Below are 27,680 nucleotides of genomic sequence, written 5' to 3'. Positions count from 1 at the left end.
CGGGGACGGTTAAAGTAAACTTGTTTCTTGATTAGTTGGTAGAGAATTTGCTGCATCATTAGAAACCCAGAATAATTTATTGCACAGTGTCAAATTAGGAAAAAGAGAACCAACAAAGAAAGGTTAAGTGGGGCATCACACACTCAGATGCAGCAAAATAATTTGCCTTGAGTTATTCACCATCATCACTCTGCCTGACTAAGGTGTCTCCTCTTATTACAGGATGAGACATTTTAGCAAAAAAAAAAAGTTTGATTTTTTTTTTTCTTTTTTAATCAAACCTGAAAGATTGTGTAAGCATTCAACAGCTCTTGCACAGCACAGGGCTAGGTGAAACATGGCACAAATGAAAGTACACAATTCCAGTGTGCAGGGGGACACACTTTAGCCCAATGAGTTGAATAAAGTAAATCTACACTCAGGGTTACTATACATTTTTCCTCTCAAAATTCCATACTTTAACAGGCTTACATTTCTTGGATGTTTGCCAGCTTAGCTACTTTATAAAACAGAAACACAAAAGTTCACTGACAACAGATATTTCTAGAGAGATCAGGCTCATGGTACCAACAAAAACCAATGGATGGATGGATGATTTGACAGATGGATGGATGTATGCAATCTGCCACAAACCGTGAAAAGATACATATTTTCTGGACTGCTAAGTAACATTTTTTGTCAAACAAGAGCTAAAATGTGTCCGAAGAACACTTCATTGTTGCTATATGCCAACACAAAACATTCATATTGTATGAATTAACCAAGTCAACTGAAATTAATAAAAGAAAGATGTTAAGCAAACCCAGTTTAACATGAAAGTCTCTTCAATTCCTACTGGATTTGGATCTTTTATCGCTCCGAGCACTGAAAAGGAGAGCTAGATAAGGAAAAGGACTTAGTCAGTGAGGCCTTTTTTATTTGAACCTGCTTCCATCACGTCCTGCAGCACAATTTTCACAGCCTTCATCAGAGTGTGCAGCTGCTGAATGCAAGCTCTAAGCCAGATGTATCAAATGACACCACATTCAAAGCCTTCAGAGAAATTCAGACTTACCGGCATCACTTAATATTTGGAGATTAAGCAAAGATAAAAAAAAAAACAATAATGGGGTTTTGCTAATAATCACCTGGTTGCTTACAAGACAATGAACTTAAAACAATACCATGGAAAAGAAGCAAGTTGGTAAGATCATTAACTTTTTTGAAATGGTGCGAAAGAGAACTATATCATTCATCCAGTAGTCACAGTGAAGCCACTTTGCCAGACCAAAAGCAGAATGTACACTGGAAAAGTCATGCTGAGACGCTTAATGTTTCAAACATAATGAGAAACAGAGCTAGTCACGACTGCTAGGTAATTGGTCTTTCTAAATTGCCCTTAGGTGTGAGTGTGGGGGTGTGTATGTGTGTGTACAGGATTGTTTGTCTTGAGTGTAACCCACATTAGAAAATCTGTCATAAAATAATTAAGTGTTAAAGAAAACCCTTCATTTCAGAAGTGTGTCATAAAAACTTGTGTTTAAAAGTCATAGCATCTAATCATTAAAATTTTAAATTAAAAACATGTTAAAACTATAATATCTTACAGAGTTCAACAACCAATAGAATAAGTGGTTTTGAGTAACCTACACAAATCATATTGATTCCCACCCTTATTTTGCGTTTCGCCTTTCCAAGTTAGTGCAGGTACACAGTAGCAGCTTTGCTGTAATGGAAAAAGTATGCTAACCTTGTGCTTTAGATAAACCTTGTGAGGAGACTGGGTATTTGATGTAATAGCCAATCGAGCAGAGGACTGACAATGGGTTCCCTGCCTAGCCTGAGTTTGTTGCACTGGTCAGATTTTGGTATTAACAACATCTGGAGTTCTAGCAAGCTGAGAAGTGAGACAGGATCCACAAGCTTGATTTGTTATAGTTTCTTATTTTCTGGCCTCTAGGCATTCCTGAGATCTTCTGAACTGTCCTAAGTTAAGTGGAAAATTTCCAATAGTTAACCCTACCTTTTATTCTTGTTACCTGTAAAAGATGTGTTACCGGTTACATGAGTGTCTCTGTGTTGCCCTGTGGTGGACTAGCAAATTTTCCAGAGCTTCTTATCCAAAGAGAAATATGCACTAGCATTCTGCAGGGACAAGAAAGATGGGATGAGGAACCAGAGCTCTTTCTTATAGCGTGAACACAAATAGTGAGTTATGAAAAGAAAAAGAAAAAAAAAACTAATTAATATTTCACCTTTTACCTAAAAACTTTCTATCTTTGGGGTGCATTTACTGTGTCTGGGACCGGACATTAATACACAAGACTGTGTTAGAACTGAGACAGGAAGTGATGCGATAAACCAGGAAATTTCTACTATTGTTTGGAGTAAAAACGGAAGCTCTGCTCAAGGCGATATGTTCAGGCCCCGGAAGTCTATTTGAAGAAATCACATAAGGACAAACTAAGATCACACAAAATGTACAGTAAGAACACACATCAGCACCAATTCAGTTTGGTATTTTTTTTTAAAAGAATCTGAGGAATTCAATGTCTTACTTTTCAAATAATGCTTACAGCAAGGTCCCAGATAGAGTTGGGTGTATTTCTGTGCCATTGATAAACTCCTACTTCAAATTTTATTTTTCTCATTCACTAGAGTTGAAATTCATTTAAATTGTTATGTTTTGCTTTCCACTACATAAAAATATTGTTATATCATTTGTAGATCTACCAGTTTCAATATAAGGCATAGGAAAAAAAAGTCAATTTTTTGTGGTAAAAGTTCTTTTCAACCTAAAACAGACTTTAATCTCTGACAATGGCAAATGCAGAAAAAAAACATGTCCATTTTTATATGCTGTGAGGACTAAAGTCACCAAAAAATAGACTGATCCATAAAAGTTCTATGGATTAAATGAGGCATTTTTGTACTCAAACGATGAACCTGAGGCAAAAACAGAAAGGAAACGACGTCCAAAGGCTTTTACTTCAGGGACAAAACCAAATTAAATAATAAAAATGAGGGTACCAAAGCTAATACTTGATATTTAAAAGCATAACTTTTAATTTGAACTTGTTACAATTTTTTTTTAGATTGGCTGAATTCATTTCAGTGCTTTTAAATCTAAACTAAAAGTTCTGTAGGCAAATTCAATAACATGTACCTGTTTTCTATAGCTTGACATTTTCTTTTAACATATGGTATTTGTTGCTGCATCTTGGCCAGGACTCTCTTGAAAAAGAGGTTTTTAATCTCAATGTGGTTTTTTTTGTCCTGGTAATATACAGGTTTAATAACTATAACAAAATAAAATAGAATTGATTCCGCCTGTCTCTGGTTGGTATATCAAAAATGACTTCATGACTTTGCAAATTAGATTTCTCACACTCTCATGCCATGAAATAAACTTTAAAGGTTCACAGACACCTGAGTCATTGACTGCCATTTGAAAAACCACAGCTTTCACATAATAACACTAGCAGTTATTCGGGTCTGACTCAACAATGTAATGTTTGCTGACATGGATTTTGCACCTCTGCTTTAGAGATTTAATTAACCCCGTTTTCTCGCCATCGCCCCAGGAGACAGAAGCATGTCTCACTGTTCTTGTACACATTCCTCCTCCTTTCATCCCTCCATTGACACACATAAAGCGATTTGAGTTAGAAACGGTCTATTTACTGATTTAAACATCTAAGCTGAGCTTAAAAACCTTATCAATGTCCCAAATTCTCACACAGCCAGAAGGACAGATTTAAAAAAAGAGCTGACATAGATGACACTTCCCTCAACCAACCAGTGTTTTGCTGGTCACTTTCTGCTCTGCTTTAACCGACTATTTTTGTACACTGGAATAAAGCTTATTAAGGGCAACAAGAGTATTTTGTCAATCAGACGGTGATGATTAAAATGTACTTTTACTGTCCAGACCAATAGAATAACTGCTTGTCTACACACCAACATATTTATGTGTATAACCAAGCACCCGGCCTTGTCTAGCAGACTGTATGAGGCGTCAGGGATTAGGCATGAGAACCAATCTCGACCAACCCTGACCAAAGCTTTGTAAAACAATAAAGAAGAAAAGCTTTGCAGACAGAGGCTGACATAAAATGGTCCTTTCATTAGTTCATTAGAGGAGCAGACCCACTGCTGGACACATCTGGATTACTCATACAGCTGTAATCACACAACCAGCCACAAGTGCTAGTACTCTGAAAGGAGCATTGCAGGCTGAAAGGAAGTTACAGTAAAGACTTTGCATGCATGCCTGTAAGCAAATTCTTTTTTTAAGAATAGTATTTTATGAGCGATTTAAATCTTGTTTATTTATAAAATATTTAGTTAACATAAGTTTTTACATTCAGATGCTATTCAAATTTTTTTCAACATTTTCTTCTGTTCCAGTCAGAGAATATACTGCCTTGCAAAAGGGCTACAAATTGTTTGCATCAGAGAATGAGGCAAAAGAACTGAGCCAAAGTAAAATGTTAATTTACTTTAAATCTTTACTCCTCTACCTTTGTTTGTGCGTCATCCTAGGGTTCAAATTTTAGGGGTACCTTACTTTCTTGACAGAAAACACCTATTCTTATTCCCTGTAGCTCAGGCCTAGAAGACCTAAATTGGACGGTGTGTCTTAAGAGTTAAGGAGGGAGAAAGTCTTTGAAGCAACCGCTATTCTGGATAATGATTTCCAGAGTGGCTAAGTTCAGAGAGACTGGGAATAATCCTGGAGCCTGACTTGCCAAGATTTCATACAAAGTGATGTACAAGAACTGTGAGACAGAACCTACGGCTAACAACTAAGACTGGTGCTTTAAAGTACTCAGTCTGGTTTTGGGAGGGTGGTCCTCTAAACAGCCTCTTCTTACTGGCACGTGATCAATAGGCCAGTAAATGTTTTGGCACCAGGGCTACAAGAAGCATAAAATATTAAAGCAACAAAGTGAAGCACAACCTTATGGAAGAAAGAAACAACTGTAAAATGTGTGCATGTGTGTGGGTGGGTGAGTGGGGAGAAGAATTGCACTCAAGGAGCCATGAAACATTATAAAATACACTATGAGTTACTCTGCAATCATAGGGTATTTTATTCATTTCTCTTTGACTTGTCTACGAGACAAGGAAAAGACAGAGACCAGACCGTATAAGTATTTCGGTCTTCACATGTTTAGTTCTTTAAAAACAGTAAATGCCATTTTGTTTTCAACATTTCATCAATAACACTTGTCTCTCTTATGGGAATTCATTTATCAAGCTCTCTGTTTTTACAGTAGGTGTACATATAAATTGACTCAAGAAGACTACATATAATTTGTTTATATATAAGCTATTACTTAGCTGGACCTTCAACAACTCCTGACATGTGAAGTTATGTAAGCCACTATACTCCACTCACCACAGGCTCCACAGGATCTAGCAAACTGTATATAAGTCAAACCCAAACACTTCTGCTCACACATGAACTGACTGACTATCTGATGCATATTTACATCATGTACTTCATGTAACTTCAAATGCAAGCAGCAGTGCAGAGGCAGACCTGGCCTCAGGTTGACACAAGTGTTAAATGACAACAGTGATAAGCGATTGGAAGTTGAGCCTGTGTGCAGTTTTTTGACACCGGTAACTTGATAGGCTGCTTTTCTGACAAAGTATACCTCCATTCAGTAGGAGCTGGTGAAAGGGAGACGACGTCCTGCATCATGATAATTGAAAAGGAAAGGTAGCGCAACTGAAAGCCTCAGCGGCCCTGTAATCAATTTTTTTATTTTCAAAAAAAGAACAAATGCTAGCACAACATTCTTGTTTTTTTATGTAAACAAGAAAGTTCTGACAAAAATGTTTAATTAGCAGAAAAGAATGAGTGAAAACCCTTTTCTTCCTCACATTCAAATCCACATTCCACATGATCCAATCTATAGACTTTGCAGCAAGCCTCTTAACCCTGTGACGACCCCCAGCAGGACCACAGAAACACAAGCATATGTTCATCCTCTTAAAAAATAAGAGGCCATTTAATCAAAATGGCAAAAAACCCAACATTAGGTGTGAATCACCTGCACCTTTCCACACTTTTTTTCTCTTACTGGAAAAACCATCAAAGTTTGACCCATTCGAAAAAAAATTCTTTTCGTAATCTGAAACTGCACACAATTACAGAGATAGGAAGGCTTTGCAACTTTCTAAGCTAAAACGAATGCAGATTAAGCAACAGGGGCTGTGTTTCTAATAAACTAGAATCGTTCTTTTTGGTAAAATCTTATGGTGGTAAAAAGTACACTTTTGCCAGTGTCTAGATCCTAACCAAAACAATGGTTTTTTTTTTATTAATCACATGCAATTTAAACCAAGAGTTTAAATTGCAAATAGGGTATGAAGAAGTACAAGGAGTTTGTTTCTGATTGGAAAAAAAACAATGTAGAGGAAATATCAGTTTTCAAGAAAATAGTGACCAGTGAAAAATTTCATTTGGTATTACAACAGTCAAACTGTTCTTATAATGGCTGGGCAGCTTTTCGCAAGTTTCCACAAGTACATTGAGAATTTATCTCTAGTGATCACCTGCAAGTCTTTGAGGCTGGAACTCCTCCATGCCATCACCCTAAACTTTAGCTCCCTTCACAAATTCTTGACCAAATTGAAGTCGGGACTCCGGCTGGGCAACTTCAACACATGAATGTTACTTTCAGTCAGACAAAACATATCAGTAAAATAAAAATAAAAAAAATGGATGAAGAACTTTTAACCAAACAAAAGCTCTCTTGTTTGGTTTGCTCAGTATTTGTGCCACTGAGCAAACCAAGTCAGTGGTACAAATACTCTAGAGACAAGACATGAGAGAGACAGAGTGAATATTCTCAAATTTGGTCTTTCTGTTCTGTGCACATTCAAACCAACCATTAGATTAATTTCTTCAACGCTGAGTCACCCACAAAAGGTCAGTAGTAAACTACATGGCAAATGGCGAATACAGTATGGCGGTGATGAGATCATTGTTGATAATTCACTTTTTCCCACCATTCAATAAACGAGCAGGAAGACAGAGCAAAGGAACACGTGGGAGTGTTCGAAGAGTGCAATTCAAATCATGAGGCATGGAAAATGACACAAATAATGATGTCATTAGAATAATAGTAAAATATCAACACTTCAGGATTAGTGCCATTGTGAGATGCAGTACAGTGTTGACCTTCCGCCAATAATCAGCAACACTCAAGCGCACATAAAACCATGGCTGAGGAATTAGGTGCAAAGTTTGCTGCTGCCAACTTTACCACCAACCAAATTGTTTAGGAGATGAGGTGAGAAGGGATTGTGTGGGGACTGAGGAAGCAGCACGCCTCTTATTATTAGCTGTAACTGATCATTGGAGAAAAACCCAGAAGAGGTTTACTGAAGGTAAAACGGGGAGAGGTGGGTTACATGAAAGTGAGACCAAAGCCTCAGACACCCTGAGGGGAAACGTTACAAAGGTCCTTGTGTGTCCACGTAGACTCCAAGATTTACTGCATACGTAAACATACAGCATGATGTGCTGGATATAATGTTTTCAGTTATGAACTGTGTCTGGCTTAATGAATGAGTAAAAAACGACAGAGTGAAGAAGAGCAAAAATAGGAAAAAGAACAGACCTCCAATATGGAGACTGAGAGCATGGACTATATAAAAGCTGCTCACGGTAAATCACAGTAATAGTTCTCTTTGAAAACTCCCATAAGAGTGGACCAGCTGAGAGACGCTGCTGGCCAATTTAATGGTGTAGATTAAATCTCTATAGTTGGACTATAAATGAGCGTCTCTGTTTCCATAGGTCTTCTATAGTCTGCATCTCGCATTACCTCCATCCTGACTCTGTGGTCTGCTCACTAACCCAGCCTGACTCCCAACTCCTAAACCTGTCTGGTTTCTCCTCAAGGTGCCAATAACCTTGGAGCAGCGGTTCCCAAACTAGAGAGAAGAGACCAACAGGGTGGCTAGAGAACACTCTTAAGATAAATAAGTTTGTTTTGGGGATTTTGTGCGTTTTAGAGAAAGTAAAAATTACATTTATGAAAAGGATGAAAAGATAAGGAATTACTGAAAAGCAGCACTATTAGGGTTAATGCATTAAGCAGATGTTCAAGCTTTTAGTGTTTTAACTGTAGCTACAACTTATTCTCTTCTTTCTTTCAAGCATAATTTAATTTTAATCAAATAAGCTATTTTTATTCTTTATGTGTTATGCTACAAGGTATGGTCTATTCTTTCATAGTGTTTTAAAAGACTTTTTCTTTGTTGATTTTTAACTTTTAAATCAAATTTGATTTTTGTTTTTTTTTTCAGGAAAAACAGTTTGTTATTTTAGAGTTTAAATTTCTGTCTTTGTTTTATGTATGTATGTATGTATGTATGTATGTATGTATGTATGTATGTATGGATGGCTGGATGGATGGATGGATGGATGGATGGATGGAAAGTAGTGTAATTGTGATGTACGAAAGTGTGGTGTTGAAAGTTTTTGACCGTCATCGAGGTTAAGGGTGAAATAAAATCTAATTTTGTTATCTTTAAAACCGTGCATCTGAAAGATAATCCCAAAATGGCCAGAAGTTTAGGAAAAGTACTTCTCTCCCTTGTTATAATTCAGAAAGATTTTTAGTAGGTTGAAGGAAATATATTTATATTTGGAGATCTCAAATTGCTTTGTTTTTCTTAACTGACCAACTGCAAACTTAGATAAATGCCAAAAACAGTGCTCTCCATTGTCCAAGAACATGTTCTGCATGTCAGTCAAAGATTTGCTCAGCATTCTTTTGCATACTTCTTTTCACATATAGAAGAGTAAGTCCTTGCTTGCCCAACCTAAATATGATGGAAGTTGCAGCTGAGACTCACGGATGGAACTGTCAACTGTAATTCGGTCCGAGGTTTTAAGATGTAAATGTACCTTTGTTTCTCACATCTGAGAAATCCTAGTACATCTGACACAAGCGTTCTGTTTTGCCCCGCTTTGCACAAACCCTGACTTGGTATGAATTCAATCTCTCAGCTACTTTTTGCTTCAAAAGGAGGGGGACACTGATGGAAAGAGCAGGTTTTATATTTTTATGTTTCAAGCTTATCTTCCCTAACACAGGCAGGAGTAGAAAATAAATTACAAAATTGATTTGATGTGATTGCTTATTTTTTTAGGACCGCATTCAATTTGTTTATATATTCAGTATTTTTGGCTTTTATGAGCTCAAATGATAAAACAGTTTGATTTGCTGAAGATATATTATACACTATGGTATTCCTCGGTCATTTCCATTAGTTGTAAGACTTTCAAAGTTGATATTATTTGTCACTTTTATAAGCCAAATAATCTCATCACACAGCATTGTCATAAAAAGTGACATAAAAACACCACTTTTCATGATGAACCAATGCTGTGCTGTTTTGTTACATAAAATCAAAACAACAGCAATTTCCTTTTCTTAAATGATCCACACACAACTAAGTGAAGACTAAAGAAAGTTTTATGGGACCAGATTTTCCATAAGTGGGAACTCCAGGAACATTGCCCCTCACTCTGCATTTCTTTTTTTTTTTTATGGAACCCTTTGGAAGGAATTGTATGGGTTCTTACCGACACGCAGACGAACACCATATCTTGTGCTTAAAGATTGTCTGAACTTTTGGAGAAAATCCTGCACCTTCCTTTGTCTGTGAAAGTTAGAAAGTGATCTAGTTGATCCATTGTTGATGGTTTTATTAATAACTTGCAAAAAGAGACACCTTTACCATTTTCTGATCTTCATCACTGACTCAGAGTTCAAAAGTGTACAGGGATGTCTTCAATCAGTATAATTCCTATGCTAGAAAGAGATTGAATGGAATTGTTGAAAAATAAATGGAGATCTAGTGAAGACAGTGTGTTTTCGTTTTATTTGTGAGAAATGAGGCAAATAGGGAGTCCGAGATCATACGAATCACATAAGTTTGGACTGTACAGGACTGTTCTTATGAACCTCACACTTGTTTAAATAAGTGTACAGATGTTGACAGGATGGTGAATATGAAGTGAAAGCATTCACACAAAATCATAAAGTGATGGATTTATTAACTGTCTAATTGTCACAGCCCTCTGTTATCTTGGCTGTCAAACTCTGTTTGCGTCCAGCTTGTACGTGCGGGCGTGTGCGTGTGTGTGCATGCACATGTGCACATGTGTTCTGAAGTGTGCAATATGCAACAAAGTGGGATTAATGGGACACTCAGCATACTAGCTTGCACACTGACCATGTAGACCACCAGCACCGCGTTAACCTCATATACGTAGATATTGGATCAGAGTGTGAAATCTAGAACAAAAGCTGAGCATGAGTTTTTCTCCGACACCACATGTGTGTCTGTCTGACTCATTTCATTGTCTGTTTTTTTCTTTTTGTACAACCTTTTTTTACTTTGTAATTAAATATTTCAAATCCTTAACAGATGTTGAAACAGATTCGGTACCTCTTCTTACACTGATCCTTAAGTGGCCTTTGCATCATTTTATCTCCTACCCTGGTGACTCGGGATATCTGATTTAGAATTTCAGCCAAATGCTTTCTGGTGTGTATCATCGTGAAGAGAGTCCAGAAAGAGAAAAAAACAAGAAAAATTTGCACCCATGCATGCAATCTCAGACACCCGGAGACTTGTGCCAGAATCTCTTCTATTCATCAAACCTGACCTTGTGAAAATGACAACCTCAGTGCAATCCTTTAAATCACACAAACAGAGAAAAAAGGCCAGAAGATTTTATTTTAACATGCAGAGGCTGAACTATATTGGGGATATTATTGAATCCCTAATAATGTAAGTGAAAATAAAGAAGAGATCAAAAAGATATTATGTTATAAATGAATATAAAGGAAAACTCAACTATGTTTAAAGAAAGTTCTGAATTCTGAGCAGTAACCATGTAGGTTATGCGCTGTGGGATGGGGGAGCAGGCATTAATTAAGCTAAATATTCCTTCCTTTACAAAACATAGGTGTGGTGTGCGATGTAGAGCACCGGATAGCCTGATTAACCCTATGATGGTCACTCCCACTCGACTGTTTAAACAGGGACAGCTGCAAGAAGGCAAGACTAAAGTGTTTGTCAAAAGATTGGGACTGGATAAAGAATCTGCGGTCTGCTGTGAAGAGAAATTCAAATGATTAATTATCCAGAGAATAAAAGAAAGCGTCCAGTCCTCGCTGTGGTCTCCAGCTTTTGCATTTTGCAGAAACGACAGTAATAGAAATGACTTTTCAGTGTCACTCTGGGATTATGAAGGCATATAAACACATCTATGAACACATGGAAAGCCAAGTCCCATAAACTGACATGAATAGGTTTACTACTCCAGTTTGAACACACACACACACAAGTTAGATATTGGGGCAGTCTGTGAGGTGATTGTTCCCAGATGGGGGGGAGGTCATCAATCTAACCCTACTCTGTGACACAAAAGATTGCAGGGACATTTCCCTCATTCTCTCCTCGTGTGTGAGGATGCACATATGTGTGTGAATATAAAAGATTTTTCAAACGATTCCTAGCAGTTCCAGGGAGAAGGGGGGGCTGTTTGGTTAATGAATGAAGGCTACCTTCTCTTCTCATACTAGATGAGCTGGCAGCTGGCCCATGTATGTCCCATTTAAAAGGAGAGATGTTTAATTTGACAATCATGAAAACAAAGGGTGTCATTCGGAGTCACAGTGAAAGCTGAGGATATTGCAAGCATGTGTGTGTCTTTAAGGACATTTTTTATGCTAACTGAAACACCCAGATGTGGAAGTGCTTAAGATAAAAAGCTTAAATCAAGCTGAATTGTCACTTAAACACACGTAGAAATCCACACACCCTATACGTTTATAAATTATTCTTATTCTTATCAATCATGGAGAACCAAAATTTAGTCTTGTAAAAAAGAATTATAATTATTTTTGTTGCTTTTTTAGCTGATGCCCTTTTCTTTTTGTCTTTCTTTTAGTTTTATTGTTTTGTTTGTATTTCAGTATTCGTAGTTAAAACTATGGTCCTCGTTTACATGATTAAAGACATCTCATAACATAATGGCTTGGTAAATATATTGTCAGTGTTGTTGAATGTAGTTCTTACTGAGAAATTAGAATCAGTATTAATTATTATCAACAGGTAACAACTTCACAAAAACAGAGGCCAAAAATTAGCTACAGATTTATGTGCATCTTTACTTCATAAGAACAACAATAAAGAAAGACGTAATAATTCTAAACGTGAATTGACTTTTCCAATTGAAACCACAGGGCCGCTTATGTGCCAGCCAAACTGGTTCAAGTACAGCATATTTACAGTTGTGGGAATAAGGCATTACCTCAGTTTACCCCAAAGCTGCAGTACACCACGGAATTTTAAAGGTGATACAAATAAATCTGACTCAGTGTTCCTATGAAGCTGGCCGAGTATTATGTACCTCACATTATGCCACACTTCAGATACTGTAAGAAAAAGCACGTTGAGATCTTAATCATGCAGACACATTATCCATTTTCAGAGTTTGCATGAAATTATTCCACAAAAGCTTGCACATATCCAAACAAAACACATCATCCTTTATACGACATGGACAACTATACAGCATTAAAGCCTGATTTTTAGGAAAGTATATGAACACATTTTTGCGTTAGGAATGCAACCGTTTTTCTAAATCACAGAAAATTGTTATTCTTCGAACAGCTGCACGTAATTGTAAGCATTTATAGGCCTGAAACCAAGACGCAAGCACATCTTTATGTATGCTACATATGACCCAAACAGCATTAATTGAAATTGTGTGAGTTTCTATGTAATTTTTTTTAGATATAATTTACAATAATTTATTTATTTGGCTACTTTGTTTAGACAAGGCCAAACAATTCCATCAGTGTGCTTATCAGAGAATAAAGACAACAAGCCTGGTCCTGAGTAATTCCCTCTGTCGCCCCTTTTTTTCCCCCACCGCCTCCCTCCTCTCTTTTTTTTTTGCTTCCCTGTGGTCCTGAGAGTCTCGTTTCCATGGTTACCGCTGAACGATGGCTGCAACCGTTTGAAAACCATCACACTTATCCCCCCACTGCGCACGTACACCCGCTATCTACATGGAGTAATGGCAATCATCCTTCACATGGGTATGTGTTCATGCGAGGAGTGTCTGTCTGCTTCTTTCTGAGCCCACTCGCAAAAACATGACCCCACTCTCCCTCTGACACCCATGAAAAATATGCCATGGTGGAAGATTCCTCCCTGCATGCGCACACACTTCTATTTGCACTCCTCTGGTTCTAATTCACACACAGATGGTGTTCCCTCAGTGCTGCCATTATGAACTTATCAATTGCATGTAGTGCATCACAGTTATAGATTTCATTTTGAAAAACAAAGGGAGACAACTTGCTTAAATACGAACCAGACAGATCTATTCTTTGTAAAAGAAAAAAAAAAATCAGCAGTGCTAAACACCCTGTAAGTCTGAAATGCCCACAACCAATTTGCACAAGCATTGCCCATTGCTTTGGGGACTATGCAATTCCCCAGTGCAATGTTCCACTTTTTCAATTTATTTATGTATTTATCCATTATTCTAAACAGTGTGTGTGCAAGAAAGATGTGGAAAAAAGAACCAGCCTGTTTCAAGGGCACACAGACAGCTAGAGGTGAAGTCAGGCACACAAACTCACACACACTTACACAAACGCGAAGCGGTGATGAATTGGCTTTGCACCACCTCCCCCTCTCCTCCCTCCACGTCTCTCATTGGCATGGCAACCGTCAGCATCGCCGCTCCCTCTTGTATTCATCCTTTTTCACACCAGCCATGCCTTTCATGAGCCTTTCGATGCTGTCTAAAATCTGCTGAGTTGAAATCTTTCCAGACCCTTTTACCAGTGTATGACAAGTCAATCTCTTGTCAAACCGCCTTCACAGGTTTATTGTGAAATACTGAGGTTAAGCTAAAAAACATAGGCATTTTTTATCATAAGGTAGTTTCATTGTGGTTTTGTAATGCATCTGAACAAATCAGGTCTATGTTTTGAAATAAGACTTTTATAAAGTACTTAAAAATGAATCATTTTTAAGCTGATAGAAAGAACTGTAGCACTCGTGCTGCAGTGGGGTCTCGTGCTCGCAGACCCCATTGTCTTTGTTGTCTGAAGAATCAATTAGTATTACATTTGATCGTGTAGGAACTATGAAAAGTAGGATATTTTTTAGCTCCTTTTTTCTCATGTTTTGTGACCATGAGTCCAAACCCTTTCTTAGTAACTTGTGCATTTTTACACCATTTTTACACCATAAAATTATCAAATAGCTTTAAATTTAGTTTACTTCCAAACAAAGCTAGGTATTTATAATCAAGATTCACCAAAAATGTGATGTGATTAGTCTGTTTGAAATGGCTCTGTTCAGAAATGCTGAACATGTCACACAACAGGAACTCTGTTTTTTCCTTTAGAGACTTCAAATTTAGTATAGCATCTCGGTTTTATAATAACGGTGTTCATTTTTGAGGGTAAATATGCACAGATGTACACACATATGTTTGCTGCAGCAATTTCTAGAATGCCAAAATTTTAATTAGTTTTCATTTTTTATAAAAAATAGTAACACCCTGTTTTACAGTAATTCTCACTCCAGACACAAGGTGCGGCATCGCATCTCCTAATTTAAATAAATCATGTTAGAAAGGCTACAATAAAAATTTGGGATTCTGTTGATTATAGTTTACAAATGGAAATCAGAATAAAAAAAATATATATAAATAAAACTGGGCAGGAAACTTTCTGAGCTTTAATACATGTTTTTTGTTTTCTTTTTCTAATTGGTTGCCAGGTTTTGATGATACTTCAACTATGTGGATCAGATATGAAAGAAACGGTTTCCCTTCCCTGTAATTTAACAAAGCTGGATGTTGCTTAACTCATAACTTTTTAAACTGATAAAGAAAACATCAATGCGAATTGTACAGCAATGAATTTTCACTAAACTTGTTGTGACCATTTTCTGCCTAATGAACTAAAACCTTCACCTTTTGCCACCATGCGAGGCTCTTGCTCAAGCACATGTATCCACAGCAGAATACACAAGAATTCCTACAGACTGATGCAATGAGAGCCAAGACTAAAGAGGTGGGTGCTGATGGTGCAGCTAAAGCAGAACTGGAGTTAATGATTCCAACACCTGCAGTCGACGGTGGTCTTCTTGCCAAAACCAGCTAGCAAATCCAGTGTAGGTGCTTGTGTTGCCAAAAGCGAAAACTAACTATTATGCATGTATGTGTGTGTTTTTGTAACATTTGAGAAAGGATAGATTTATTTTAAAATGAGGACATATAAATTAGTATAGATGTAAAAACTGTTTTACACAAAACTACTTTTCTTAGTTTTTTTTATGTAGTAAGCTATGCTTATGTACCTAATATTTGGAATCTACTTCATTTTAATTGTTTATCTTATAGTCATGATTTGAGTCCTTGAAGCTCAGCCTCAGACTGCAATCTAATATCAGAATGGAGGATTTTGTTAGAATAGAAAGTATATATCAATTGCAGACAACAGCATATCATCTGTTCTGCACTTCCTGTGATCTCATTTTCTCCATATGCATGACTTGAAAGAATAATCCTTCAGATAAGATACAAAGGCTCCAAAGAAGAGAAAATACCCTTCGATAGATTGCATTAGTCCTCACATCCGGCATGAGAGAAGCAGTTCTGGTACTCTGAGCTCCTTGCAATCAAGCAGCTCCTCTTTAATTGTCCCCTGGAGTTCTGCACAAAATACGCCGTACACCCCGCCATGGTATGGGTGTCAACTAGCATGTACATGTCCCAGTGTTTGTGTGGAAGCACGAGTCTACATAAATGTTTGTACATGAGAAATGTGTGTTTATTTGTGTGAACAGCATTTGACCAACTCGGAAATTCCTTCCAGGATTCTAAATTGATCTTTCCCTAGAGACAGGGATGCTAGCCGATACACAAATGTCTGCAACTAATACAGACACAACGGAAGACTGGATCACTCAGTCAGTCCATTAGCAGAGACAATTGGTCATGCAATAAATACAAGAGTGTCAATAAAATTTCAATGCAAGAGGTTAGCACAAAAATTCCTAGTGTTGTTTGAAGAAATCAACAAATCTGCTGCTGACGGTAATCTACTATTTTTTTTCCCTTCACTGACCTTGATTGCACACCAGCCAACTGAAAGTTCAAAATGTTAGTCTTTTTCTGTTGGTGAACACACCTTTGTAATATGCTGCAATGGAAATTTCGTTGAATTCTGTTCAATGACAATAAATGCTATCTATCTATCTATCTATCTATCTATCTATCTATCTATCTATCTATCTATATTTACCAAGTATGCTGACAACAAAACTCTTCAGTGTGGAAATTATTACAGCAGATTTGATTTGGTCATTTTAGCTTTCAAACATCTGTCATGGAACATGATGGATTTGGAAATTCTGCCAGCCTTTTGGAAATCTGAGAATTATTGTTAAGGACCTGGATTTTGAAGGGCAAACACTTGGGCAGTGGAGATTCTATTTTGTTAACAGTGCTAGTCATGCCAACTAGATAATATTAGATCCCAGGGTTCGGGTTGTCTTTGTTTTAAAAAAGACTCCATAAATCTCTGATTTATAACTTTAATTATGTCTTTGAGAAATTGTATTTTTGACATGTACATAGTCAGAAACTCACACAGCTTGTACAGTAGTAAAAAAAAATACTGCTTTCCACTCATTTAATAAAAATAGACTAATTACTTATACAATAGACATTCCTTTGCAGCTTTCCAACTTCCAACTGCTCATTTAATAAAAATAGACTAATTACTTATACAATAGACATTCCTTTGCAGCTTTCCAACTTCCAACTGCTCCCATAGCAAATGCTGAAGAAACCACACTGCTGAGCCAGGATGTGAAGACATTAAACTCCAGTGAAAAACAGCAACTGTGATACAAGACATGGACATCTAATGAGGGTTGGTGCGTGCAGCTTTTTCTGCTGTCATTTCTTTTAATTATTTCAACAGGAACACAGTCACAATCATCTTTTTGCAACTACTTCAGCATTTCTGATTGCTTTTAAATGCTAAATTCTCTACAACTGACATGTTATTTCAAACCCAAGAGATTTATTCCAAGTAGTATAAAGAGGTTCCTAAACTGCACAGTGCACTCAGGGCGTGTTTGGCCACAGTGAAGCGGTTCCAAAACCACTGAGTTGAAAATGGGCCGCATGCTCAGAAAAATGTTGGTTCTCCTAAATTGACATTAAATCTGACACATCCTTACTCAAAAAGTTAAATCACATACAGCAGCAAGACCAAGAATGAGGATAAATGAGAGGATTTACCTTTCCCCAGCCAACACCTCAGCCACGCCAGAAGGCTGAAAATGTAATCAGTGCGAAGTTAAAATGTCACATAGCAACTACTGTTTCATGTCAGAGAGATTCATCTCAGAGTCCTTTTGCAGCTCCAATAAAAACATGTGATGTGTGATCTGAATTCTGTCATATGGCTTGTAAGAGCTAGACTCTGTGTGGATGGCAGTAAGGGAATACTGAAAAGTGGTGGGGGTATGAAAAATTATTTCCTGCTAATGACAACTTAGAGTTAGGCTGCTTGAAATTAGGAAAAAGACCACCATGAAATGGATCAAATGCAGTTCGAAGAAAAATTAGTACATATTTTAGATAAATAATCAAATGATACCCTTGTATGACCTCTGAAATATATTTCACATTTAAAAAATATATATATAAACAATTTCTCCTAAAATTAGTCAAAAATAGAAGAAATAGGATAGATTAAAACTTCATAAAAATGTTTTGAATTAACATTCTGCCACTGGGGAAAAAATAATAGTTGTTGTCATCTGTCTTTTATTCATTCAAGTCAACTGAAGATTTTCACAGTGAATTGAAACAGAGTCAAGCATGTGGCCATGTTAACAGGAAAATTATTTCCACTCCTGTTACACTTCCATCCCTGTCTGACACAGCTGCCTACAACCACACAGTTGCATGCATGAGGGCCGCCAGTGGAAATAAGCTTCCTATTTTATGTGGTTTCGACTCTTAAAGCCTATGCTCTGGTTTCATCCTGTGCTGCAGTTAACCTTTGTGCACACATTTAATAATAAATAGAAATATTAATATGCCATGCAATATGCCATGAAATGTATGTGAAAGTGCCAGTTTTTAGTGCTTGGACAGCCAAGGACCTAAATGGACTTACAGAAAAAAAAAAAGAAAATGAATAGAATAACAGCAGTGAAGGCTAGCGAGGGCAGGTGAGAGGTTGGAAAAGATTTCTTGTGAAATATTCTACTACAGGCCAGTGGAAATTTTCCCTAACTAGAACCATAAATAAGCATGTTGTGGGGGGAACTGTTCTCATAAAAGCCAAATTCTGAAGAAAAGACAGTATGAGGTGTACACATGACAGATGTGCATCTGGGAGACGAATAGAGAGCAAGAGGCGTGATGTGGATCATTTTGTATAGAAAATATCCTTCATTGCTCTCTCCCATTTATGTGACGTTAAACAGACAAAGCTGAATGAGACATCAGATATGTTTAACGCTATGTCTTTTGGCACCATTAAGACATGACTGATCTGGAGTATTACTCCCTTCTCCTTTCCTTTCAGCATCCATATACATTTGAGTTTCTGAGGAGAAAGTCACAGAAGACAAGTGGAAAAATTTTAACTTGATTTGAAAATCAAAAATTCCATATTCCACTTGTTTACATATCAGTAAATGCACCATTATCTGGACACCAATTTGACAATAGTAATCTGCGCAGAAGCTTGTCATGGTGAGAAGAACAACTATGCTTAGTGCCATTGAGGGGTTTAAAAATGAAGTCGAAGGAAGCACAGAAATCTGAAAAGCTAAAAGAATTTCTAGGACAGGCTGCAACATATTTGCAGTTCATTCAGGCTGTGAGAGCTTTTAAACTTGAAAAGACCACTGCAAAACAAGATGGGGTTGGAAATCCTGTTGACCATTTGGGACTTTATGGTAAGGATCTACGTATTTTCTCTAATAAAAAAAGAAATTGATATTTTGTCATTCTCACCAGTCTGTCCACATTAATTGCTAATGTGATATGTTAAATTCAGTTTAAAACTCAAACACTATCATTTCTTGTTTGTTTTAAAATATTAATAATAATGTGTTTTACAGTGACTGTTCTCCCCAACAACTTGCATTTGCCACTGTTCCTGATGTAAAGAATTACTGACTGCTCATGCAAGAATCCCAGAAAACAATATTTTAATGGATGTATATGTTCTTTTTAATATGCTTCTTAAAGATAAATTGGAATGAGCTAAAATGTCTATTGGCAGGTCAATGTTTTTACAAAAACTAGGGATGGGAAATCAAAGGTCTGACTGGCGCACAAAGATTAAGAAGAGAAAACTAGAACCTATATCTGAACTGTCTTTGACCCTTTTGAAGGAGAGTAAAAAAGCTGGGACACTAACAGCACTGCTTGAGTTGAACTGGTGCCAGAGTTATTGGTAGAACACACTTTCATATACACAAATATCCACTTGATTTTAAAAATTAATTTGCTCTGTCACACTGTGAAAATACTGTTCTTGACCCTCACTGACTTCTCATCTGAAATCTCTCAATGACAGAAACTGATACACTGGGAAGAAAGCACTTATACCTCACTTCACTCTTTAATGATCAACCACCTGCTGCTAAAAACTGCAGAACCCATTAAAAAAGAAAATGTGACATGGAGAAAGAGGAAGCATGCTAATTTAAGGCAACTTAACTTGGTGTGACGGAAAATTAGATCAGTAAGACCTAATGAACTGAAGAGAACCTTGGGATCCCCTGCTGTTCTACTGCAGTAAGACTATGACCTTTTTGTGTGGCTGACTTTCCATTTTTTTTATATGGCTGACGTTGTTCCTTCCATTCTCAGACTGCAGAGAACAGGGAAAATAGATGATTTAACCAACAAGCAGCTATACAGTGATGAAGTACTGACTCAAAGAGAAAGTGAGTGCTAAAGAGGCAAAAACAAAAACAGAGCAGGGAAGCTGGTGTAGAGAGATATGCAGGAAGAGAAAGACAGAAAATATGTCTATTATGACAAGTGTGTGCTCTGTTCAAATTGTAGTGACTGCAGCCGTTTTATAATGTGGTGTTTCACAAATTGATATCACTATCTTTTGCTCTGGCTGAACATGTTCTCACACTATAGAGGCAAACAACAACAACAACAAATAAAAAAATGCTTTACTTTTTGCAAATGCATTATGCCTATGCTTTTTGTCTTCAACGGCCAGAGCTATATTTAACACTAGGAGTGTTAAAACCTCCTAGTGTTAAAGCACTGTCAATGTTAAAAAACTGGACTGGATTAAAGCTGCAGTAGATAACTTTCATAAACAATAGGTTTATTACATATTTGTTAAAACTGTCACTATGTTTTTACATACTGGGTCCTATTACTGCACACAGTCACAAAATCTGGGCAGCCCATGGTCATCTGCAGAATACTACAACAGGCCTTCCCAGACGGATACAAATGACTAATTTTACATTTGCCAGGAATTGAGGCTGAGTGTAGTGGGTGGCAAACCATGAATTTGGTCTGATGGTTGTTTTCAATTTATTGTTTCATTTTGGGAAAACATCATAAATTCTACAAAATGCAAATTTTATTGCATGGCTGTTTTACTATGCTTTTACCATGTCCTCAAAAGTGACATCCAGAGTTTAACTGAGTTCAAAAAGTAATGATAAACCAATACTTAGGAGGACATGAATCAAAAAGCAAAAACAACATACAGGTGAGCACAAAGAAAGAAATATTTTTGACAAAGCAACTATCAGAATAAAAGCCCATGAGACATGAGGTGAAGGGGTGAGTGGATGAAAAACCGAACAGAGAGAAATAATCCATAACAGGTGAGATGAAGAAATGAAACAGAAGGGAGTTAAAAATGGAGAAAAGGAGAGAAAAAGGCAGTGAAAGAAGGAAAGCTCCTACTACCATATGGTACAGAGTATTGGGCTTAATGAGGCATAAGGCCATCCCCTCTACAGAGGCAATGGCAAGTCAGGTCACACATGAATGAACACTGATAGGTTTGAAACATGGCATATCCCAACAACTTGTGATGTGGAACTAAAGTACTGCTTTTGAAAGCATTTCCACAAAAGAGCTGAAAAATGTTCCATGCAAAAGGAAAGCTGTTTGATAAGAGTTCAACATTTGAAGTCAATTACCACTGAAATTATTCTAACAGAGAGATATTTTCAAGATCAGTGGAAAATCTGGGCTATTTACCAGTCGCTACAGTGTAAAAAGAATGTTGTGTGCTTTCACTATTGGGTTCCTCTGAGTAGATTCCAGTCTTAGTAGGTATGAGAACAACCGATAATTGTAAAAAGTGTTTAAAGTACAACAGTAGTATTGCGGTAACATTACAGCATAGTTCAAAGTGCACTCCTTTATTTAAAATGGATCTTTGCTGATGTAAACTGTCTGCAACCTGGATTTTTAACCTCACAGAGCAAAGTCTGAAGTTATGAAGAAAGCCCACTGTACCCTCAGAATATCCATTTTGCCCATGTTAGAACAACTGCCATATCCAAGAAGGTTGGAGGTCTTTTAAATGTAAAGATTATTTGGATAAAAAATTAAAAAAATAAAATCCACCTTAAGTTGGGAACATCCTGCTAACAGTCTACCATGACAAAATAGCTACTGCATTAAACAAAACTATTATATTTACATCTTTTTAACTGTCTTTCTCAAGACAAACTGAATAATCAAAACAGCCAAACACCTGACAACCATAATTGAGTCATCAGTAAATCTGGGTTTCTATATAGGGAAAACTCAAACTCCGGGCTTAACATTTATAGGGATGTCTAAGTAAGTTTTAAGGACCGATATTACTTCAGCTTTTGAAGATAAAGCCAAGCTCATTATCTGTAAATTTCACAGGCGCAGCCAAGCCATAATGGATTTTCTCTCTGGGATCTGAGTCTCCAGTAGCAAACAGGTGATGAATTCACACTGAGCGATGATGGATGTTATGAGAATAGCTCACATAGCAGACACACTGTCTTGATCCCTTGTCACACACATCCTGTCAACATAGCCTGGACCTAGGAGATGTGTGAGTTGGTGAGAGCAAGTCGGGTAAATTGACAATATGTGTACCACAGAGACCAAAACATGTCAGAACAGAGCCAGCTGTTAGCAGCATGGAATGATTCACCAAATTTTCTATCACAGTGGTGTCTCTTTGTGTGTGAACCCTGCCATTTGTTAACATTTATCACCTGTTAGATCCTACTGACACATTTGGTTCCAGGGATCACAGGAAACCACAACTTGTCTTCGCTTAGCTCTTGACCCAAGGGAGAAGATGCTAACAGATAAATCAAAACACACAAAAGATAAAGCTTAAACAAAGCATGGCGACTCTTTATTGACCAATTGGCAGTTCACAAAACAAAGCAGGACTGGAAACATCAACTGGACAATAAATTTTATCTTCCAACACATTTTTAAGCCTAATAAAATTCAAAGTGGGTGTTTTGTGACTCTGGGCTTCAACAGACTGTCTAAACTCCAAGTTCAAACTGTGGTTTGTTCTGGCTCTGGTTTCCAAAGAGAGGGGCCCAGATTATGCACGACACCAGCAGGAGACTAGTTGAGTCTTACGGGAAGCTAAAGATGAATAACCTCCCTGCTCTCGATGCATCATCATACGTCTCCCGCTCCATTGATATGGGTTTAACAAATGCAATTAGTCCCTAGAGCATGTGTGTGTTTGTTTTAAGTATCATTAGTATTTCATTATTCAGGGGCTACAGAGACTTCAGGCAAATGGATCTTGAATATGGCTGTTACACCAAAAGAGCTGATTGCTCTGACAGAACAGGGTGTTGTGTTTGTCTAAGTGGTTTTGTGGGAGATTCAGAAGGACTAACACCACCTGGCAAAATAAATTTTTCTCTCTCCTGTGTGTAAGCTCTTTCCTTCATCTTCACACCATATGCACATACAGTATGCTCTTGTTCAATACCGTCTGCTGCTTTTTTAGACTTACATCAGCAGATTTTCTCAATGGGCACAATTTAAGAAACAAAATAAAAAGAATATTAATCACCTGGAATCAAATGGAATAGAATAAAGATGCAAACTTCGTACTGCAATGATGTACTTGATTTAACTATAGCTAAGACTGATAAAATATGAGGCAGCACAGATGGTATTACTACATATAAAAAGTGGTATTCTCAGAATAAAACAAGACTGAGATTCTTGTAAAAATATTTTTAAAAAACCTCAAAACATTTTTTACACATAAAAATCTGAGGTGTGACATGCTTATCTAATGGAATTATATAAAATCTAATAAAACCCATGGCTTTCAGGGGTTATCAAAATAAGATTACTTGTGCAATTCAAACTTAACTTTATCCCTGCCCTATTTGGTGCATTTCTTGTTTTTGCACAAAATGTTATCTAACAAACGCCTGAGACTTTTACTGAAAAGTTAGATTTAAGCTGAGAATAAAGTTGGGCAGGATAAAAAAAAAAATCCTGCTTTTAACATCTTACATAGTTTTGTTCAATCCATCATTTAAAAATGCAAAGTGCATTGCACAGCTCCAAACCTAACATATTGCCATCCAGCTTGATTGACTGAAAAGTAGCTTACAAGCCAATAGAAGCCCTAGAGGAGATGTAACGATTTATAGCTCAGGTAGTCATGTGCTCTACAAATATGACATTTATGAAAGAGTAAAAAGAAGCAGTTATTTAAAGAAAACCATTAGAAGTGCTTGACCAAAAGCCCTGTAGGTCACACAGCAAACATGGAATAAGTTGCTCTGACTAGGAGAGACTTAAATTTATTTTTAAATCCTTTGTATGGCAAAAAAGTAAAATTGCATGTCAACTTGAACATACCATTTATGTTCACCGACGTTTTCTATTCTCTCCGATTGAGTCTGACCTGTTTTGTAAAGAAAATAAAAATAGCCCAGTGAATAGGCATGCAAAGCTAATATTGAAATACTTCAAAAGACCTGTATCTTCAATTGGACCAAATGGTGATAGCTCAAAGATTTGACTCAAGGAGGCTGAATACAATTGCACAACACACTTTTCATATATTGGTTTGTAAAAATGTTGAAAATCGTGAATACCTTTTCCTACTTCTTTACAAATAGTCACTATTTTGTGTTAGATTTTCATATAAAATTCCCATAGATACATAGAAGATTGTGTTTATAATGTCACAAAATGTATAAAATGTAAGAGATATGAATAACTTTACACTTTATCTAGTTTCTAATCACTTCCATATGTTTGCTTTTACTTGTTTTCTTCCACCATTCTCAGAACATTTGACCACAGTTGAAATCGTTTTTCTTTTCCATTTTGCAAATAAGAGAAAACATTGTATGTGGTCACTAAAATATGGTTAGTTACACAGAATTTTGTCATCCAGATGTCTCAACCCTGTTTCAGAGAGTTATAAGAACGTTCACATTTAAAATGCAGATGTTGTGCAATATGTACTTAGAATGTCAGCAAAATATTTTGTAGCTACCAAAGCATTTGTAATTCATTGCAAATGGCTGACAAATCTTTGTAATGCTGACCAGAGCTTTATTCACTCTTGGACATTCAGAAAGTTACATCATCCAAAACCACATGATGATAATCCCTGACTCATTTGTTTCTTATTGCTTATGACCACTCACATTTCAAACAGTGGAACTGAATTTTACTAACATACATTGTGAAACATCTGAATTGCAGCGGTGACATTCTATAGCAGCATTAACGAGCAAAAATCCCTCTCTCAGATGTGCTCCCAAATGGGCACATCTGTGTGTCTGTCTGAGTGATTGAGTGCTGTTTAACAGGCCTGACCTGAAAACCACATGCTGAACATCACAGGGGAGACGCATCACCTGCTGAAAGTGATATCTTGGCCTCGGGAGTGTACACAAGTACACGCAGACAGATGCACGACATATAGACATGCACCTGCACATATGCTTTCATGAGAGCTGTTCACTTTGTTTTTGCATGCTTAATTTCCAAAAACTTGCCTTTTTTGATTTTACCCTCTTGTTTATTGCATAAGACATAATTTTCCGTTTTCTTCTATTATAATTTCATCTAGCATGCAACTAGTAAAGTAAAGTCTGATGATGGTGCATTTCCTCCCCAACAGAGATCTATCTATCTATCTATCTATCTATCTATCTATCTATCTATCTATCCCTCTGTATTTATTTTTGTTCAAAATAATTTGAAGTCCACAAATGGTGTTGTTATTAATCACGCCTGTGATTTTATTAGAACAAACCTTTTCAAAGTAAAACAATAATGCTGCAAATTATTTTGTACCACTATTTAAAGATAAGGAGAGTAAATCAGTTAGATTAAATGACGCCAAGTAGCTACGCAGGGAGAAGGTGGGGATTTGCATCACGATGCACTTATAATCCTTCTATAATCACCTTGAAGCACTCTAAATCACACCTGAATTGAATTATGAAATGTCTAACTATCCCCCCCCCCCCCATATACATACAATAAACAACTACATACAACAATACAACTTTCTAAAGAAAGTCATTTTTCATTCCCATCTTCAAATTCTGGTTGTTTTCATGCCTTTTAACACCTCAGATTATGGAAGTGGCCATTAAGAATATATTTCCCATACACACTAAAAGGCTCTATAACCTCTCATGCTTGGGAAATACTTGAAGGAACCGAAGGAAAAGGAAAGCAAGGAAACCAAAAAAATAAATAGCCCCTTTGTGTTGTGGCTGCATAAACAGTCCGGCACATTAAAGATTACTGGAGTGGCCAAACTGATAAGACACTTCCTATGCACAGAGTGGAAGTGAGTATGCTTGAGCAAAGAATGAGAAGGAATAAAAAGAGATGTACTGAGAAAGATATTAAGAGAAACAGCAATGGAACAAAAAAGGAAGAAAAACCATAAGGAAACTTGGAACCGAACCATAATCAACACAAGAACAGCATAACCTCTACATTTTTTTGATAACACATTTCCTTGCTTAGATATTAAATATTGGCTAGCTTACCCTGTTTAATATAACCGCCCAAACCCCAGACCAAGCCAGCCAAGCCAGCATGATAATTTAAAACTCCAAACACTGATTGTTATCTTCTATAAATATTGGTACAATTCTGAGAACAGTCCACATTTGTCTCGACTCCCAGGAACGTGACAATAGCTCACAACAGGATTGCCTATTTCAAATAACATCCCACAAAAAAGTAAACTGAGGTGACCCAGATCTTCAATTTGTCCTTAACTGACAAATTGGATCGTGTAATCCAAAATTACACGATTAACAATAACTGTACAGTTTTTGAAAAAAAGAAGAAAAAAAAGATTTATTAGGCTGTAGTACTGCCTGTAACATCATGTGTAAGCATCTGTGTCTCTTCTAAGCAGCCAAATATTCCACTAACTGAAAAAAGAAATTTAACATTAGCTGCCATTATGCTGCAAATCACAACTCTTGCAGGGAGACTCTTGCTCAGAGACTCCTGGCCTGGTCACACCAAGAAAAAGGAAACCCTGAAAAACGTGTTGGAATGAGCACATGAAATCTTAGTCATACTGCAGTCTACTGGAAAAACCACCCATAATGTCTGGCATAGGATTACATCAGAGCCTAATGCCAAAATATCTTCTGGCTAGGAGGGATAGATGGTTGCAACAGCTAGATTGGGGGACCACATGATTTATGTGAGAATTATATAAATTCAGCAGACTGGCTATCACAACTACAGAGTTGATATCAAGTATGCTGTGCATTGGCAGAGCAGGCCAGTAAACTGATTTCCACAGACAACATTTGTGAAAGCAACCAAAACAAATGTAAACAAAAAAACTACTTCACTTCTAGTTCAAATAGTTTGATCAGTAGATCAGAACATTTTATGTGAATGCAGTCCAACAAGTACGGCTTCTTTAAATATCTTGAGCATCAGTAATAACTTCCATTCTTGATTTCCTTTCCCTTTGCTTCTCAGAGGAGCAAACCCAACCTGTAAAAACAGATGGTCTAAGCAGTTCATGATGCAACATTAAGACCTTGCTGGAAACAAACAGGCAGACTTGAGCTTTCATTTCTCACAGAAGTTCTCCTATTATACATGAACTGCTGGAATTGTGATGAAAGGAAGGCAAGAAAATCTCCAGCGAGATAACAGACACATACTTAGAGTTCACTGTATGCAGCTGGATTGGATGCCATGGTTACCCCATGGGGTTAGAGAAGGGACATACAAGTACTGAGTAAATCTGCTTGCAGTAGCTTCAGGAATTCAGTTAAGGTTTCACTCCCTTGTCTTTCTTAATGGCTTTTCTTTCTTTCTTTTATAAATCTTTTCCTCCTAAAATAGCTGCTGAATGAATAATTTAGACCTTAGACATAGAGCATTCTCTTAAACAACCTTTGAACCTGAGCTTTATAATTGTGTTTTACTTTATATACAAGTGTGAGTTCCAGACAGCTTTAAATTCATGTATAAATCAGGCTTTTGTATTAGATATAAATGTCAAGAATATGGTGCGAGAGAAAGGACAAACTTAACAAAAAGA

General features: G+C 37.0%; 1 protein-coding gene across 1 annotated transcript in view; it reads right to left on the bottom strand.

Moving 5' to 3' along the window:
• Positions 1 to 27,680, bottom strand: part of dchs1b (dachsous cadherin-related 1b) — a 93,798-nt gene that overhangs the window by 47,186 nt on the left and 18,932 nt on the right. The window lies entirely within an intron of this gene.

The sequence above is a fragment of the Xiphophorus hellerii genome, chromosome 11, assembly GCF_003331165.1.
Source record: "Xiphophorus hellerii strain 12219 chromosome 11, Xiphophorus_hellerii-4.1, whole genome shotgun sequence".
In the NCBI taxonomy this organism is placed as follows: Eukaryota; Metazoa; Chordata; class Actinopteri; order Cyprinodontiformes; family Poeciliidae; genus Xiphophorus; species Xiphophorus hellerii.
The sequence above is the reverse complement of the archived record's forward strand: the minus strand, read 5'-3'. Positions and strand labels throughout refer to the sequence as shown.